This window comes from Schistocerca cancellata, chromosome 1 (genome assembly GCF_023864275.1).
Source record: "Schistocerca cancellata isolate TAMUIC-IGC-003103 chromosome 1, iqSchCanc2.1, whole genome shotgun sequence".
Taxonomy (NCBI): domain Eukaryota; kingdom Metazoa; phylum Arthropoda; class Insecta; order Orthoptera; family Acrididae; genus Schistocerca; species Schistocerca cancellata.
Genome location: NC_064626.1, coordinates 777142230 through 777161150, shown reverse-complemented (window position 1 = coordinate 777161150; position 18921 = coordinate 777142230). Strand labels below are relative to the sequence as shown.

The 18921-nt window shown below is 39.4% G+C and overlaps 1 protein-coding gene across 2 annotated transcripts in view; it reads left to right on the top strand.

Moving 5' to 3' along the window:
• LOC126187358 (vacuolar protein sorting-associated protein 4) overlaps positions 1–18921 on the top strand; it is a 166972-nt gene that overhangs the window by 83280 nt on the left and 64771 nt on the right. The window lies entirely within an intron of this gene.

Sequence of the window (18921 nt, the reverse complement as noted above, 5' to 3'; positions counted from 1 at the left end):
TCTGGCCTTCAAAAGTGAAGAAGTTGTGGGTCAGGATGAAGCTGGCTAAGGTAATGAGGAAAGAGGTTTTAGGTAGGGCGGCAGGTGATCGGCGTGAAAGGAAGTGCTCCATCGCAGCGAGGCCCTGGACATGCAGAATATTTGTGTATAAGGAAGTGGCATCAATGGCTACAAGGATGGTTTCCGGGGGTAACAGACTGGGTAGGGATTCCAGGCGTTCGAGAAAGTGGTTGGTGTCTTTGATGAAGGATGGGAGACTGCATGTAATGGGTTGAAGGTGTTGATCTACGTAGGCAGAGATGCGTTCTGTGGGGGCTTGGTAACCAGCTACAATGGGACGGCCGGGATGATTGGGTTTGTGAATTTTGGGAAGAAGGTAGAAGGTGGGGGTGCGGGGTGTTGGTGGGGTCAGGAGGTTGATGGAGTCAGGTGAAAGGTTTTGTAGGGGGCCTAAGGTTCTGAGGATTCCTTGAAGCTCCACCTGGACATCAGGAATGGGATTACCATGGCAAACTTTGTAAGTAGTGTTGTCTGAAAGCTGACGCAGTCCCTCAGCCACATACTCCCGACGATCAAGTACCACAGTCGTGGAACCCTTGTCCGCCGGAAGAATGACGATGGATTGGTCAGCCTTCAGATCACGGATAGCCTGGGCTTCAGCAGTGGTGATGTTAGGAGTAGGATTAAGGTTTTTTAAGAAGGATTGAGAGGCAAGGCTGGAAGTCAGAAATTCCTGGAAGGTTAGGAGAGGGTGATTTTGAGGAAGAGGAGGTGGGTCCCGCTGCGACGGAGGACGGAACTGTTCCAGGCATGGTTCAATTTGGATAGTATCTTGGGGAGTTGGATCATTGGGAGTACGATTAGGATCATTTTTCTTCGTGGCAAAGTGATATTTCCAGCAGAGAGTACGGCTGTAGGACAGTAAATCTTTGACAAGGGCTGTTTGGTTAAATCTGGGAGTGGGGCTGAAGGTGAGGCCTTTGGATAGGACAGAGGTTTCGGATTGGGAGAGAGGTTTGGAGGAGAGGTTAACTACTGAATTGGGGTGTTGTGGTTCCAGATTGTGTTGATTGGAGTTTTGAGGTTTTGGAGGGAGTGGAGCTGGAAGTGGGAGATTGAGTAGATGGGAGAGACTGGGTTTGTGTGCAATGAGAGGAGGTTGAGGTTTGCTGGAAAGGTTGTGAAGGGTGAGTGAGTTGCCTTTCCGGAGGTGGGAAACCAGGAGATTGGATAGTTTTTTAAGGTGGAGGGTGGCATGCTGTTCTAATTTGCGGTTGGCCTGTAGGAGGATGCTCTGAACAACTGGTGTGGAATTGGGAGAGGAAAGATTGAGGACTTTTATTAGGGACAGGAGTTGATGGGTGTGTTGATTGGCTGAGTGGATGTGTAGGTGAAGGATTAGGTGGGTGAGGGCGATGGATTGTTCGGTTTGGAACTGGTATAGGGACTGATGGAAAGAAGGGTTGCAGCCATATATATATATATATATATATATATATATATATATATATATATATATATATATATATATATATATATATATATAAAAACAAAGATGATGTGACTTACCAAATGAAAGTGCTGGCAGGTCGACAGACACACAAACGAACACAAACATACACACAAAATTCAAGCTTTCGCAACAAACTGTTGCCTCATCAGGAAAGAGGGAAGGAGAGGGAAAGACGAAAGGATGTGGGTTTTAAGGGAGAGGGTAAGGAGTCATTCCAGTCCCGGGAGCGGAAAGACTTACCTTAGGGGGAAAAAAGGACGGGTATACTCTCGCGCACACACACACACATATCCATCCACACATATACAGACACAAGCAGACATATTTAAAGAACACATTGACACCGGTGTGTCAGACCCACCATACTTGCTCCGGACACTGCGAGAGGGCTGTACAAGCAATGATCACACGCACGGCACAGCGGACACACCAGGAACCGCGGTGTTGGCCGTCGAATGGCGCTAGCTGCGCAGCATTTGTGCACCGCCGCCGTCAGTGTCAGCCAGTTTGCCGTGGCATACGGAGCTCCATCGCAGTCTTTAACACTGGTAGCATGCCGCGACAGCGTGGACGTGAACCGTATGTGCAGTTGACGGACTTTGAGCGAGGGCGTATAGTGGGCATGCGGGAGGCCGGGTGGACGTACCGCCGAATTGCTCAACACGTGGGGCGTGAGGTCTCCACAGTACATCGATGTTGTCGCCAGTGGTCGGCGGAAGGTGCACGTGCCCGTCGACCTGGGATCGGACCGCAGCGACGCACGGATGCACGCCAAGACCGTAGGATCCTACGCAGTGCCGTAGGGGACCGCACCGCCACTTCCCAGCAAATTAGGGACACTGTTGCTCCTGGGGTATCGGCGAGGACCATTCGCAACCGTCTCCATGAAGCTGGGCTACGGTCCCGCACACCGTTAGGCCGTCTTCCGCTCACGCCCCAACATCGTGCAGCCCGCCTCCAGTGGTGTCGCGACAGGCGTGAATGGAGGGACGAATGGAGACGTGTCGTCTTCAGCGATGAGAGTCGCTTCTGCCTTGGTGGCAATGATGGTCGTATGCGTGTTTGGCGCCGTGCAGGTGAGCGCCACAATCAGGACTGCATACGACCGAGGCACACAGGGCCAACACCCGGCATCATGGTGTGGGGAGCGATGTCCTACACTGGTCGTACACCACTGGTGATCGTCGAGGGGACACTGAATAGTGCACGGTACATCCAAACCGTCATCGAACCCATCGTTCTACCATTCCTAGACCGGCAAAGGAACTTGCTGTTCCAACAGGACAATGCACGTCCGCATGTATCCCGTGCCACCCAACGTGCTCTAGAAGGTGTAGGTCAACTACCCTGGCCAGCAAGATCTCTGGATCTGTCCCCCATTGAGCATGTTTGGGACTGGATGAAGCGTCGTCTCACGCGGTCTGCACGTCCAGCACGAACGCTGGTCCAACTGAGGCGCCAGGTGGAAATGGCATGGCAAGCCGTTCCACAGGACTACATCCAGCATCTCTACGATTGTCTCCATGGGAGAATAGCAGCCTGCATTGCTGCGAAAGGTGGATATACACTGTACTAGTGCCGACATTGTGCATGCTCTGTTGCCTGTGTCTATGTGCCTGTGGTTCTGTCAGTGTGATCATGTGATGTATCTGACCCCAGGAATGTGTCAATAAAGTTTCCCCTTCCTGGGACAATGAATTCACGGTGTTCTTATTTCAATTTCCAGGAGTGTATATGCAACAACAAAAATTGGGTTCCATAATTAAGGGAAAAGTGGTGATATAGTGGCAACTCTTATGGGACCGTATTTGGAACAGAGTTGTATTCTATATGTCGATAATTGGTATTCCAGCCCGGACCTGTTCCTCGGGCTTCACAACCATGGAACAGGTGCATGTGCTGCTGTTCTTAAGAATAGACGCAACATGCCAAAACTGCAGGAGAAATTAAAATCAGAATAAACAGAGTTCAAGTCCACTGACAAGATCCTTGCTATCAAATGTGATAAGAGAATGGTGTGCATGTTGATCACAAATCACACATCACAAATGGTTGAAATAGAGAAGACTGACAAATCCTGGTGAAAAAATAAAGAAACTGCAATGTACTGTAGATTACAATTTGAGTATGGATGCGGTTGACCGTTGTGACATGTTACTGAACTCAGTGGAATCAGTGCGTAAGACAGAAATGGTACAAGATTTTTTTCCCCACATTCTTGATCTGTGCATTCTAAATGCTCATGCTCTCCACCAGTTAGTAACAGGGCGAAAAATGGCACTCGCAGAGTTTCGCCTTTCTCTTGTAAGGGAGATTTTAGAAAAATTGCTACAGAATGGAAAAAAAGCTGGTAGGGGCAGGTACTACAATGACGAGAATCCTCTGCAATTCACAGGGAGAAATTTTCCAGCTGTTATTGTGAGTGAACATTTGGAGAAAAGTACACTAATGTGAAGATGCATGGTTTGCATGAAACAGAAGGTGTGGCAGGAAACAAGATATCAATGCAAAACTTGCAACGTTCCATTATGTGTTGTACCCTGCTTTTAGACTTATCATATAGAGAAGCACTACTAATCATTGGGAACTAAATCTGAGAATATGTATTGACACTTCTGAATGAATTACTTGAAAAAAGGAAGCAAAAATCATAAAAAAAAAATACTAATATGTTTTTAACTTCGCCAGTGACGGTCCAAAGCCAGGATCGAAAAGACGGATGGGAAATAGATGCAGCTAGTGTAAGATTATCCAAACAATGCCTCACGTCTTCATATATAGCACTTTGCCGGCAAATGAATGGTCTTGGTAATTGAGATGGCGCAATATCTGTACTGTGACAAATGTAATTAGGCCGAGTACATTGCGCCAGTATAACAAAATCCATATATTAATCTATGTACGATATATTTAAATTATTAACACGTAACATAGACAGTTATATTCTTTTATCCTTAGTAGTACAAATACGGATCACATTCGGTCTACTTGTACAAAACCTGTTTCCCATAACTGATTCAATTGGTCAAGAAATAATATGCCAAAAAAGAAGTATCGAATATATCTTGCTTTCATCTTTTCCTAAAAATCAACATCTTTTTGACTAATTTGTAGATTATTGGAAAATAGTAGGGGAATAAAAATTTTTATTCCATATCTTTATGCTACCAATCTATTGCACTCTAAATTTCATTTTCATCATGCGTTCACTCCGCTAGATATGCGTATCTGAAGTTTACATTGTTTTTGAGTCTGATTTTCGCACCCAACTTTCATTCCAATTATACAGCTTGAAATGTTTTATAGAACATAGTTTTTTTAGCAAAATCAGAACGAAAATGCCACATTTTTGACATTTTTACAAAATCTTTAGTTTTGCGCTTAATTTATTCAGTACTGGAAAGTTATACACAAATGAAACTTTATATTTGAGAACCTTGTGTTGTTAGGTTACTACATACCAAGTTTCGCGTTTGTCATAGCATTAGTCGAGTAGATGCAAGAAGTCAGACTTCGAAATTTTATATATATATTTCAGAAGTATTCAGCACAGGGCTGGTTGTGCAACATGAGCTGCTCTGAGTCCGGCACCAGTGGCTCCGAAGGACAAGCACTTAGCCCAGGTAGCCGGATTGCACCACAGGCTGCAGCGCCTCAGCACAACCAGTTGATGGTGCACCTCCAGCAGTCAAAGGATTAATTATGGCTAAAAGTTCTCATTATCACTCATACAAAGCTAAAGAAAAACTTAGTTGTTGAAGAAACAGAGAATGTTGAAAACTGTGCAGCAGGAAGAAGTGCGATGAGAGCAAGGCTTCTATTCATGACTGGCAAAAAGCAAACTGCGGCTTCAAGAAATGAATGATAATTGCCTGGCATTTTGCATCCAAAGCGAAGCATCCAGATCTCAGAAAAAGGCTCTGCAATTATTCAGATGAGAAGGGACAAAATGGATGTGCAGCGGCTGGTGAAAGGTGCCAAATCAAATGTGACAACTCAAAGCATTGGCTTTAGCCAAAGAACTAGGCATCATCGATTTCAAAGCTAGCTGGAGCTGGCTTTCAAAATTTTTCAGTTGAAATGGCTTAGGCTCCCATAGGGAAAGCTACTATCTCTCAACGGCTTCCAGATGATTACGGGGAAAAAACAGTGAATTTTCATTGCTACATGATAAATTTGTGCTGTGAACATTCCTGCATACTATTGCAAATAGGTAACACAGATCAAGCACGTGTATTTTGAGGTGCCACTGAAAACCGTGAACAGGAAAGGCAGATCCAGCGTAATGAAATGAACTGGCAGCAGTGAGAAGCAAAGGTGTACAGTGATGTTGTGTGTAACTAGTGATTGACAATTATGTGATATTTGAAGGGAAAACAATTTTGAAAATATCGGTGAAAGGCATATTGGTGAGAGTGAATGTATGCTAAATTTTTGTGTAGGCAGAAAAGCTTTTGAATATATTTATGAACTAGAAAACCAAATAGAAAAATACCGTAATTCTTCATTTTCTGTTGCTGCTGCTGCTGCTGCTTTTGTTGTGGTCTTCTGTTCAAAGACTGGTTTGATGCAGCTCTCCATGCTATGCTATCCTGTGCAAACCTCTTCCTCTCCTAGTAACTACTGCAACCTACATCCCTCTGAATCTGCTTACTATATTCATCTCTAGTTTCCCTCTACAATTTTTACCCCCCTCCAAATGTTCCCCTCCAGTACTAAACTGGTGATATCTTGATGCCTCAGAATGTTTCCTATCAACTGATCTTTCTTTTAGTCAGATTGTACCGCAAATTTCTTTTCTCCCCAATTCTATTTAGTACCTCCTCATTTGTTACGTGATCTAGCCATCTCATCTTCAGCATTTTTCTGTAGCACTACATTTCAAAAACTTCTATTCTCCTCTTGTTTAAACTGTTTATGGCCCATGTTTCACTTACATACATGGCTACAGTCCATACAAATACTTTTGGAAAGAACTTCCAGACACTTAGACCTATACTCGATAGTAACAAATTTCTCTTCATAAATTATTTTGTTGCCATTGCCAGTCTACATTTTATATCCTCCCTACTTCAAGCGTCATCAGTTATTTTGCTTCCCAAATAGCAAAACTCATTTACTACTTTGAGTGTCTCATTTTCTCATCTGATTCTCTCAGCATCACCTGAATTCGACTACATTCCATTATCCTCATTTTGCTTTTGTTGTTCGTCTTGTATTCTCCTTTCAAGGTACTGTCCATTCTGTTCAACTGCTCTTCAAAGTTCTTTGCATTACAATGTTATTAGCGAACCTCAAAGATTTTATTTTGCTCAATATACATATTGAATAATATTGGGGATAGGCTTCAACCCTGTTTCACTCCCTTCCCAACCACTGCTTCCCTTTCATGCCCCTCGACTCTTATAACTGCCATCTGGGTTCTGTACAAATCGTAAATAGCTTTTCGCTCCCTGTGTTTTACTCCTGCCACCTTTAGAATTTGAAAGAGAGTATTCCAGTCAACATTGTCAAAAGCTTTCTCTAAGTCTATCGCTACTATGAAAGTAGGTTTGTCTTTCCTTAACCTATCTTCTATGAGGAGTCGTACAGTCAGTATTGCCTCACATGTTCCTATATTTCTCCAGAATCCAAACTGATCGTCCCTGACGTCAGCCTCTACTGGTTTCTCCATTTTTCTGGAAAGCATTTGTGTTAGTATTTTACAGCTGTGACTTATTAAGCTGATAGTCTGATAATTCTCACACCTGTCAGCACATGCTTTCTATGGAATTGTGATTATTATTTTCTTCTTGAAATCTCGTGATATTTCGCCTGTCTGATACATCTTGCTCATCAGATGGTAGAGTTTTGTCATGGATGGCTCTCCCAAGGCTATCAGTAGCTCTAACAGAATGTTGTATAGTCCCAGGACCATGTTCCTACTTAAGTTTTTCAGTGCTTTCTTCCACCTTTCTGCTTTCCCTTCCTTGCTTAGGACTGAATTCCGTCAGAACTCTTGATATCCATACAGGTGGTTCTGTTTTCTCCAAAGGCCTCTTTAATTTTTCTATAGGCAGTATCTATTTTACCCCTAGTGACATGTGCTTCTACATCCTTACATTTGTCCTCTGGCCATTTGTGCATAGCCATTTAGCACTTCTTGTCAGTTTAATGTTTTAGACGTTTGTATTCCCTTTCTCCCGCTTTATTAATTACATTTTTATATATTTTTTCTTTCATCAACTAAATTCAGTATCTCTTGTGTTACGCAAGGATTTTTTGTAGCCCTCATCTTTTTACATACTTCATGATCAACTGCCTTCACTATTTCATCTCTCAAAGCCACCCATTCTTCTTCTTCTTCTTCTTCTGTATTACTTTCCCCTGTTCTTGTCAATCATTCCCTAATGCTCCCTCTGAAACCCTCTACAACCTCTGGTTGTTTCAGTTTATCAAGGTTCCAACTCAAATTCCCACCGATTTGCAGTTTCTGCTGTTTTAATCTGCAGTTCATAACCAAAAAATTGTGGTCAGAGACCACATCTGTCACAGGGAAGTGTCGTACAATTTAAAATCTGGTTCCTAAATCTCTGTTCAACCATTGTGTAATAATCTGAAACCTTCCTGTGTCTCCAGATCTCTTCCACGTGTGTAACCTCCTCTCATGATTCTTAAACCAAGTGTTAGCTCTGATTAATTATGCTCTGTGCAAAATTCTACCAGGTGGCTTCCTCTTTCATACCTTTGCCCCAGTCTGTATTCACCTACTACTTTTCCTTCTCTTCCTTTTCCTACTATTGAATTCATGTCCCCCATGACTATTAAATTTTGGGCTTCCTTAACTATCTGAATAATTCCTTTTATCTCATCATACAGTTCCTCAATCTCCTCCTCATCAGTGGAAAGTTGGCATACAAACTTGTACTACTGTGGTGGGTGTGGGCTTCATGTCTACCTTGGCTGCAATAATGTGTTCATGATGCTTTTTGTAGTAGCATATCTGCATTCCTTTTTTTTTTTTTTTTTTTTTTTTTTTTTTTTTTTTTTTTTCCTTAACCTACTCCTGCAGTACCCCTATTTGATTTTGTATTTATAACTCTGTATTCACCTCACCATGAGTCCAGTTCCTCCTGCTACCGAATTTTACTACTTCCCACTATATCTAACTTTAACGTAGCCATTTCCCTTTTTAAATTTTCTAACCTACTTGCTCCTCCCTTCCCTATTGACGCTCATTTTTAGCGCGGGACCAGTTGCGAAAATAATTAATGGTACTTTCTGTGTTGAAATGAACCAGTAATCGGAAAAGTGGGAGGGGAAATGTGAAGGAAATAATAAATAAGAATAGGTAGATGACATTGAAATGGAAGGGGTTGGATACAGAATGAGTGACAAAAGGATGAAGAAGAATGGTCTCCTCAAAGGGCATTAATCATTTCAGCAGGCATCAGGTACTTACTTTCAGTAGAAAGTTTACTCCTAGTTCTAATGAAATCAGCTGCTAGTTTGGATGATTGATTATTTTTCGTGCAAGTAGAAAATATTAGTGTAGTGCATTTCTTCTGCTGTTTGTGCAAAATCTGGTCAGTATATAAGTGACTATGTTTAGCATTGAGCACTTGTGTAAGTCTGGTACAACTTCTCTGTGACAAGCTGGATCTCCTTTCATCAGTAATCTAGAAAGTGATAGACATGATAGAGAAAAATCTTCTTTATTTCTCTTAATGTTAATTCATGATGTAAAATCCTTAGTGTTCATCGATGACATAAATTGGCTTCTGACCCTCTCAAGGGCAGGAAGGAAGGATGTAAGAAATGTACAGTAACAAAACTTTATTAAATAGTGAAATGGTTTCGATTAAAGTAAGAGAATGTGTAGGTAGTATCCATGGAGAGGATCCTACTTACTATAATTGAAAGTAAAGCAAACAATTGTTAATGACAATTAGTGAGTTAACACGTGCCATTAGAGTGCAGCTCGTTACGAAGAAGAACACTGTCAGATTAGGACATTGCACTGTTGGGGAGTGCTTGAATGATTTGTGAGTGGTGTTGCTTCCTAGCATTAAACAGAAGAGGAAGGGGATTAAACATAACAAAAATCGAATCTTCTTTCCCTCTTTTATTTCTCAGCAGATAGATGCGTTCCACACTGTTACACAAAACTTCATTACAGTAAAGCCCCGTTTTTTATGTTCCCACATTTTACATTTTCCTGCTTTTTACCTTCATTTTTGTTGGTTCCAACAGAAGTCCTATTTTTTCAATACAATGATTTCCTGTCATTAAGGATTCCATGTTACAACATTTCCTGGAAATTAAAGTTTCTTTGATGTTATTATGTCCTTTAACATTGATTTTCATACAGATTCCTGCAAAAAGTGCTTTGTAGTCCTGCTCAAAGTCAGCCTTGGAACAAAGCAGAAAACACAGACTATATGCAAAGTTACTGGTCACGCAACATAATGTTAAGCACGGTATGCAAGATTTTCTTAAAACACTAAAGTAAGCAGTCTTAGTAAACAAAGATCAGTAGGCACAAAATCTACAGCTTGTTGCCAACACGGTGGTCACTCATTTCAGAGACAATCTGGGTGAGAAAGATGGTGGAAATTATCATGTTATAGAGCATCTTGAGGAGAAATGTTTACGTCCGTCATCAGGTTGTACAAACTTAAGACTGCACATACCTAATATGGATTAGTGTGTTCCAAGCAAAAGTAAGTACAGTTCTCAAAAGCCCGTTATAGAGACGGCCTTCTTCAAAAGTGGTGTTTATTTGTACAAATTACTCTGAAATCAAATTAAAGCTGTTCTAACACAATGCAGTGATGAGAATGAAGGTTGCTACTAGATTAATTACTATCAGATCGTTTAAGTTGTCAAAATTGAAAACAGAAGACAGTCGACGTGAAATGTTCCGAATCATGTCACAAATAGAACTAGGCAAGAAGTCTTCTTGTTTCTAAAAAAATAAAAATGATTACTGCATAGTTAATTAAGAATTCTGAAACAAAATGTGCCATTAAATTAAACTTCACTAACAATAGTCAGTAAAATTTATATTCTAATTTTTCCATCCAGTAACTGCTTCTTTGTATGCAACAAGCGAGCTGTAATTCTAACAATGATACTGCGAAGAAAATACCGTACCAGTGATAATAAGCAAACAACCACTAGTGTTCTGTAGCAACCTGAATCAGTGCCTAAGAGTGAAAAGATTAGAAAAGATAGGAAATGTATTTTGGCTGAAGAAAATAATGACGTTTCTGTAATGTGTAGGTTTGAATGTTGGATCTCGAGTTCAACTAGCGAAGGAACCAGGACTTTCTGCTTCCAGTCTGAACTCGATTACGAGAAAACGGCTCAGCATTGAAACCAATGCAAGACAGTCTGGTTCAAAGGCAAAAATAAAGTCAGCCATCAGCATATGATCATTTGAATAAACTTCTTGCATAGTGGTTTGTTAGCATGAGCATGACAGGAATTAGACTTCATTGCAACATACTGAGAGAAAAGGTGCATCAAATTGCTGCAAAAGTGGGAATCACCAGCTTCACATCAAATGGTGTTGATAGTGGGACTGTGGACCAATGGAAAAAAAATTGCAAAATATCTTTAAAGATTATGGTGTAAAAATTATTTTTAATGTTGATGAAACTAGTCTTCCTTTTTTACAGCTTATTACTAAGTAAGACCTTATGTTTTAAAGGTGAGAAATGCCGTGGTGGCAAACTGAGTAAGCAGAGGATAGCCACTTTACTTATGTCCAGTGCTGATGAGTTGGAAAAATTAACTCCTTTCATAATTGGTACAACATTGCATGAATGACCAGTTCCATCTTCCTAAGATGGGGGCAAAAAATAGGAAAATAATGCTGCACCTTGACAGATGTCCAGCACACTCTGACAATGTGCAGCTCAGAAATATTAAGTTGTTGTTCCTGGCTCCTAATTGTACAAGTGAACTTCAGCCATTAGATCCATTTATTTAAATGGAAATATAGAAAAATGTTTGTTCAGAAAGCTTTATTTGTGCACGATAGTGGCGTTGAACCAAAATCTATGACCATATCACTTTTGGATGCTATGTATTATGTATCCAAAGCCTGGATGGATGGATGTTGGTTACTATTTCTAACTGTTTCTTGGAAGCAGGGTTTGAGTTCACAGAAAACACACTGGAACCTCTGGAAGAAGATTTGTCTGAGCCTACAGATTTTTCTGTGATAGACATATTGTCTATGTTTCAAGAATATGTAGGTGTTGATGCATCATTCGTCACTTGAGAGTACCAACATTATAAAGAAAGGAAGAGGGAGGTGATTGGTGAAGAGGATGATACCAAAAACTAGTTGTGCCAAGCAGTAGAGAAACTATGGAAGCTCTTAACATATTGAGGCAGTACATTTGTAGTTACATCAGGTGACAATAGAGCGTTTGATGCTTTGTATACTGTGGAGAGACAAGCAAGCTAACTACAGTTAAAAAGGAACAAAAACAATTATTTAAGATTTTTAAATAGGCAAAATTTAAATTGTTCTAATTTCATATTTTGAACAATATAAAGAGAATGACGGTAAGAGTAACTTATTCACTTTCACTTGTTGTGTTTCCTATGCTTTCCTATTTTTTCAGGCTTGACACAGGTTCTAGAAATCAGGGAAATATTAGGGAAATTTGAAAAAACACTGGAAAAATCCCATTTTTGTCTCAGTAGATGAAATGGTTTGTTTGCTGAGGTGTCATGCATCGTCGCTGGCTGGGTGCAAGGCCAATATGGCACAAAATGTGTGAGTAGAAGCACGTAGATGGCCCTTTTAAGTTCCTAGACTATCTTGCCCAAGGGGACCACATGAAAAGGTAAAAAAGCACTATAAAGATTTTCGAGTAGATTGTGGGCGGATTTTTTGAGCAACAATGGCCAAGTTAGTGAGTACAATGGACAAGTGCACTGACTGGCAATTTGCCAGTTCTGGTTCAATTCTTGCTGTTATTGTATTTCCCCCTACCCCCCTCCAATGTTACACTCTAAACTGGTTGGTTGGTTTGTGGGGGTTGAAGGGACCAGACTACAAAGGCCATCGGTCCCGCACTTTGAACTATAAAATTTAAATAGTTCAATTTATATATTCCCTTCAGTTATGATTACTATAATTAATTAATATATTTAAACAGTTAATTTGCATAATTTGGTGATTTATTAAAGAGTAAAACTTCTGAAAATTCTAGAAATTAATTATATTGTTCACACTATGCACATTTTATTCCACTATTTTTTGAGCAAGAACACTTTTCCAAAATATGCCTCAGTGGAAAGTATATGTCATTCAAGCTTATAAATGAAGGCCTTTCCTCTGTCAGTTTTGATGAATAACATGCATCAGGAGCAGTAAACTGATGCTGCACAACTGAGTGTATTTTAATTGCATTTTATTTGTACAATAATTCTCAACCTTGTAGCAATTCAGGAGCATCTTAGAGTCTTTTATGCATCATAACACAATGAGAAATTTGCTTAGCCACCCCACAATCCACCACTAGCAGGAATTTGTTGTTAGCAACAATGGTTTTAATGTAGTCTCCAAAACTTTTGCCTGAACCACTTTCGTTAGTTTTCCTGACTTGGAGTAAGTAATAACAACACTCCTATATTGTTGTTCCAATTTCTTGATAGTGCCAGCAACTGGAGGACCAAATTTACTGGCAGACTCTCGCTTACATAAAATACAAGGCTAAAGTTTCCCCAAAGCGGTTAAACTGTACTATGCTGTGTAAGTTTAAGTGACCAGATGTCCCATTTTGAATGGGACAGTAGCTTTTTTCAACTTGCTCTCCCAGTGCCCCAACTGATTTCGTCAGGTCACTTCTCTGTCCCATTTGATTAGAAAGTGGCTTTATTTTTTTATTTTCTATGTTATACTATGTAATTTTAAATCTTTATGCTCATAATTGCTAAGAATGAAACTTATGTTGTTGATGGACAAAACTTGTTACGAGTAACAAATCATCTAAATGACCACACTGTCGACATTGTTTTGTTTCCCACACTTCACTTTGATAATTCGATTCCATTCTCTCAGTGACAGTCTGAGTGTGATGTGCATTCTTTTGGCAGTTCTGTGAGAGATTCAAGATGCCAAAATGAAAATGTGTGTTCACTGCTGCACTGAAAAAAAAAGTATCTTAGCCTATGGCATAAGACTTGTAATTTATGGAGAGTTTTAAATTAACTTGTAACAATTATGATAAATCATGAAATATTAAGTCTTTTTTACTTATAATTTATCTTCTATCATATGAACACAATCATAAAGAAAACACTTTCCAATTCTGCAATTCACTGCATCATTTGTAACACCGAATTTTGCATGTACCTTTGAGGGAAGAGCGACACTGAGGAACATCCAAGTGCAAGTAAACATTAAAAGGTGGATATTGCTGCTGTGTCATCCGGAAGTGTAACTTCATTTTTCCGCCAAATTCCGCAACAGACTGCAAACTGCACTTGGCTGCAATTGAAGGAGCCTGGGCTTATCATGTGGTTGAAGAAAATCATAGTTTTCACTCAAATGACTACTTCGAAAGTAGTAAGAAATTGGTTTGAACAGAATTTCTTTTGAAGTTGCACAAAGACTGAAGCCATTGTTGTGATTGTATTTGCCTCTCAGTCTTGTGAAATGTTACAAAAACAATTGCAGGAAGTCAGTTGTACAGATGCTGCCAATCACAGGGAGAAAGAGATTTTTCCTGTGTGATTAGGAACTTTTTACCATTACAGGGTGTCTGTGTCCAAATTTTGGAACTTTATGAACGTCCTGGGGAAATAGCAAATATTGTTACCAATTACCTGTCTTATGGGCTTGCAAAAAACTACCTAGATAGCACAATAATTGTATTCTGTAGTGATTGTACCAATAGTAATTTTGATAGGATGGCACATAAAGGAACAAGAAATATTTTTCACAAATTTAAAATGGCAAAGAATCCTTGAGGTTGGATATGCAGAACATATAGCGCACAGCACAATTAAGACTGATGCAAATTCTTTACCTATTGATATAGGAATGGTTGTTCACAAAATTTTTTATCATCTTCACACACGTACTGTATGAATATAATCACTGAAGGATTTCCCCTGCTTTGCTGAGGTTGAGGAAAGGAAATTATTAGGTTATGGTAACACTAGATGATTAGCATTAACATCAGCACTTTGAAGAGTTCTTGCACTTTTTGAAGGATTAGACAGGGAAACAATCCAGTGACAGTGAAATTCTTTTTTGAAACCCCACTGGCAAAAGCTGTTGTTCTTTTTATCCACAACTGAGCCACAACTTTCCACTAGCCGATCTCCAGGTAGAAGTTGAGTTTATTTAGGTGTTGAAGAAGCCAAGGCTCTTTCCACGTTGAAAGAAAATATGACAGAGAAAAAGGAGAACCATTTTATCCCAGGTGTTGTAAAATGTGCTCTGTATGTATTAGAAGATGAAAGTGAGGTGGAAGTAGATTTCCAAAAAGCAGAATATGCTTTCTATAACATAGACTAACAGATCTGAAGTGTATGAGATATTTGTAAGGAGCATGCTTAACAATGTCCTAAAATGGAGTGGTGTTGAAATATATATGCCAATGACTAAAGCTGCATCTACAAATCAACAAATATAAATGATAATGCCACTTTCAGTGAATTTGTTTATGTTGAGCAATTTGCTACTGCAGACAAAATTGATCAGTGGAATAATGAGGGAAGAGAAGTTCATTTGAAATCATTGGAAATGTTTCAATATTTCTCCTCTCAAATATTATCATTCAGCAACTTTTCTAAGGTGGTAGAATTTAGACGATCACTGTGAGGTACTAATGTACCTGTAGAGTTAAAAAAACAACCACAATTGAAAGTTGTAAAGCTGAAAACACTTTTGCTTGCCAATATAAATTTCACATACAGCTGCATTGAGTTTTTCAATTACCTGAAACATATTGAGAAACTTCTGGAGAAAATTCATTCTTCAGAAAAATATGTCCAATAACAAACAGTTTCACAAGTTATGTAGAAGATAATTGTTTTGGTGTCGATATTTACAGTAATAGTAATGTTATACATATTATTTTGCATTTTGTAATAACACTGCCTTTGTCATTATGAATACATAGAGTACTGGGAAATTTTATTTTTTACTAATAATAAATACATAAATAACATCGTAGATTTTCTAGTTTATTAACTTAAAAGCGGCCTAAGGTTAACACACACACACACACACACACACACACACGAGACCTACAGAATGTTGCTATGGAAGACAACTGAAATTGTGAACCACCAGAAATGTATAATTTAAAACAAGTCCTGTTTAGATGGATATCAATTAATTAAAAAAATAAGTAAAAGTTAGAAACAAACCCGAGTTGGAGAATTTCCAGTCAGGGTGCTGGACCACTGAGCCCTGCCACTGACTTGACCACTGTTGCTCAAAAATCTCTGATGCGCTAATCAAAAACATTTAGAGGGGATTTTACCTTTTCCTATGGCCAACTCAGGCAAGATATTCTAGGAACCTGGAACTGCTATCTACCTGATTCTACTGGCACAGTTCATCCCAAATTGGTGGACTCCATCCTGCACTCTCCCCTTCTAAGCATTTTAAGCTATGAGGCTGAACATGTTTGTGATGCCTGCCAAGTTACGGATCAGAATGACACATTGAAAAAAAAAAAAAATAAATAAATAAAAGAAATAATTGAGTTGTGTAGCTGTGTGCTTCAGTGTACTGGTATTTCCTCTTCTTTGTAGGCAGACAGTAAAAATTGCTTTTCACACTTTTCAGTGGACTGACAAAAAAAAATTAATAATAATAATAAAATTTGCAAGGAAATTGCATTTCATGATGAGAGCAAGAATCTTAAGCACTAACATCATCTTTTGTAATGAACCTTCTTTAGGTGGAGGAAGCAAGCCAAATAGTGTGTGTGTTTCATTAAGACAACTGATATTTTATGTCACTAAAATGAAACACATTGGTGACAAAAATACTTATTTGCTTGGAGTCACAGGCAGACTTAAAATATCTTCACTGATTTCAAAAATAACCCTACAAAAAAAGTAGGCCTCTTGAAAGAAGTATGTATGGTGGGGAAGAATTGTGTAAACCAACACTGAGGGTGACTGCCAACAAAATGTTGGTTCTACTACGTTTATATTGGCGGTTATTACCCACTGCATTACATTTATTATTTTACAGGTAGTGTGTGATTTTTATTTTGAGAAATATATGGGTACATAGCGTACAAACCACCACAATTTTCTTCTTCTTCTTCTTCCTATTGACCATACTTTCTAGCATATAAACTAGTTTTGATGTGCCAAGAATGTACTGCAACAAATAAAATGTCTATAAAACGCCACACTGTACAATGCACTTGCAGTGAGACAGTCGCAACTTCTGAAATCCATCGCCTGTAGCCTCTGGCCCACTTAGGAGCACCACAGTCCTGGGTCCATGGATAAATCCTGAACATCAGCTGCATTATGCCACACACAAACAGACCCGGTCTGCAGGCAGATAGGTGAGACTCGATCCGACAGGCAGGGCCAGCATATTAGTGGGAAACAATGGGCTTTAGATCGGTGGGCCCAATCCATTACCGATACCTGCAAAAATGGCCTCCGCTTTTAGCCCATTGTGGAAATCCACTTGTGTTATCAGCTACTTATGAGCCACAGACAGCATGTTAATGAAATGAGACCACGGTCATAATAAAAAAAAGTCTCAGTGTTATTTATGTGCGTGATTCACTTGTAAATGAGCTCTCCTTTTTAATTAGTCTCACAAGGAATAAAAATTTCTGCAGCTGTAGTGGTCATATGGTAATGTTCTGATTGTGTATACATTTTTAAAAAGTGAACAAACATAAACTAAGTGATGCAAGTATTAAGTTAGAGTTCAAATCCAATAAAAACAGAAATGGCAGAGAGAAACATGCAACAGCTTTCTTCTTAAACCATATACTTGACACAGTCATGTTTGTGAGCTGCTGCTACTGCAGCAAAATTTGGCCTATATGTTCATCGCTCTTCCTCTGCCTGGGAAGTCTCTAGCTAAACATGTTATCACTTGGAGAACCATCAATATTATTATGTTGTCATATGTCAGCCAGTGTGCAATACATGTTCTGTTTTTTGTATTAACACTACTGTCAGAAAGCTATCAGCAATTATAAATCACAAACCAGAAGTCTGCACTGAGGACACACATTACCCAGTCACAGAGCAGACACTGTAGCAGTAGGCATGTCTTTGATGTATTCTTCGACGCAGAACCGGTTTCTGCATAAGTATTCCAGAGTTCTACCAGTGAAACATGCTCTACAGTACTTGCTTTATTTGGGAATGAAATCCCCTTCAACCATCTAGATACAGCTTTCAGAGGTTTGCCTAAATCACTTACTTACGGTAAATGCGTGGAGAGCTTCTTTGAAAATACTGCAGTTTATTTTCTTCCTGTCAGAATTTGTACTCCATCTCTAAAGCCCTTGTCATCACAAGGCTATTAAAGATTGCTCTTCCTTTCTTCTTAACTTCTTATTCCATCAGTGCATCTGTGAGAATTTTCTGCTTAATCCTTGAATGCTTCCATATTATCATTGTTGTTCCAGTGTCAACCTGGCTATCTGTGTTCATGTTTCCCTGTTTGATCTGTAGCTGAATGAATTTCTTATTTTAGTCAGGCTTTAGCAATGATGCATTAAGGTAGACAGGATAGTTCATAAAGAACCACTTGATAAAGTTGATTTCCAGCTACATCATGCGTGATGGTTTTGCATTGTGTTGTTAAAGCAGGTCTTATTTCTCCCAATATTACTTGAATAAAGGAAAGAAAGACCAAGAGAACTGAGCATGTAAACAGTATGTATATTCGTTAGCTAAACTACTGAAATATTATGTATTTCATGTAAAATTTGTTTTCATGAATATTGAGAGCTCTGCACTTCACATGATAGACATGTGGCAGTCTTTTCTCATGACAGACAGTGTAGGTTGTGGCTCAGTGAATAAGTACCATACTATAAATCCAAAGATCTGGATTTTAATCCCCAGTCAGTAGCAATAATTGTAGTGTATGCAAAAAATGCTGAGTTGCTCACTGATTCAGACTCCACTCTAAACTGTAGTTTCCCATCTAACAAGCTGAGTCAGTCAGTTCAATAGTTGGAAGAAAAGACCACATCATCTTGAAAAGGACCATGTCTTGTAAAGTACTGGGGTGTTCAAACCAGCTTCCGGTTTGAGGACAACTTTACTTTCAATGTGCATTTGGATTAGTTGTCTGTGAGTAACTTATCTCTATCACCACTATTATTTCACGATTAATTTTCGCACATCCTACTTCGCTGTCCTGGGATGTTCTGTACAACAAGTGACGGGCA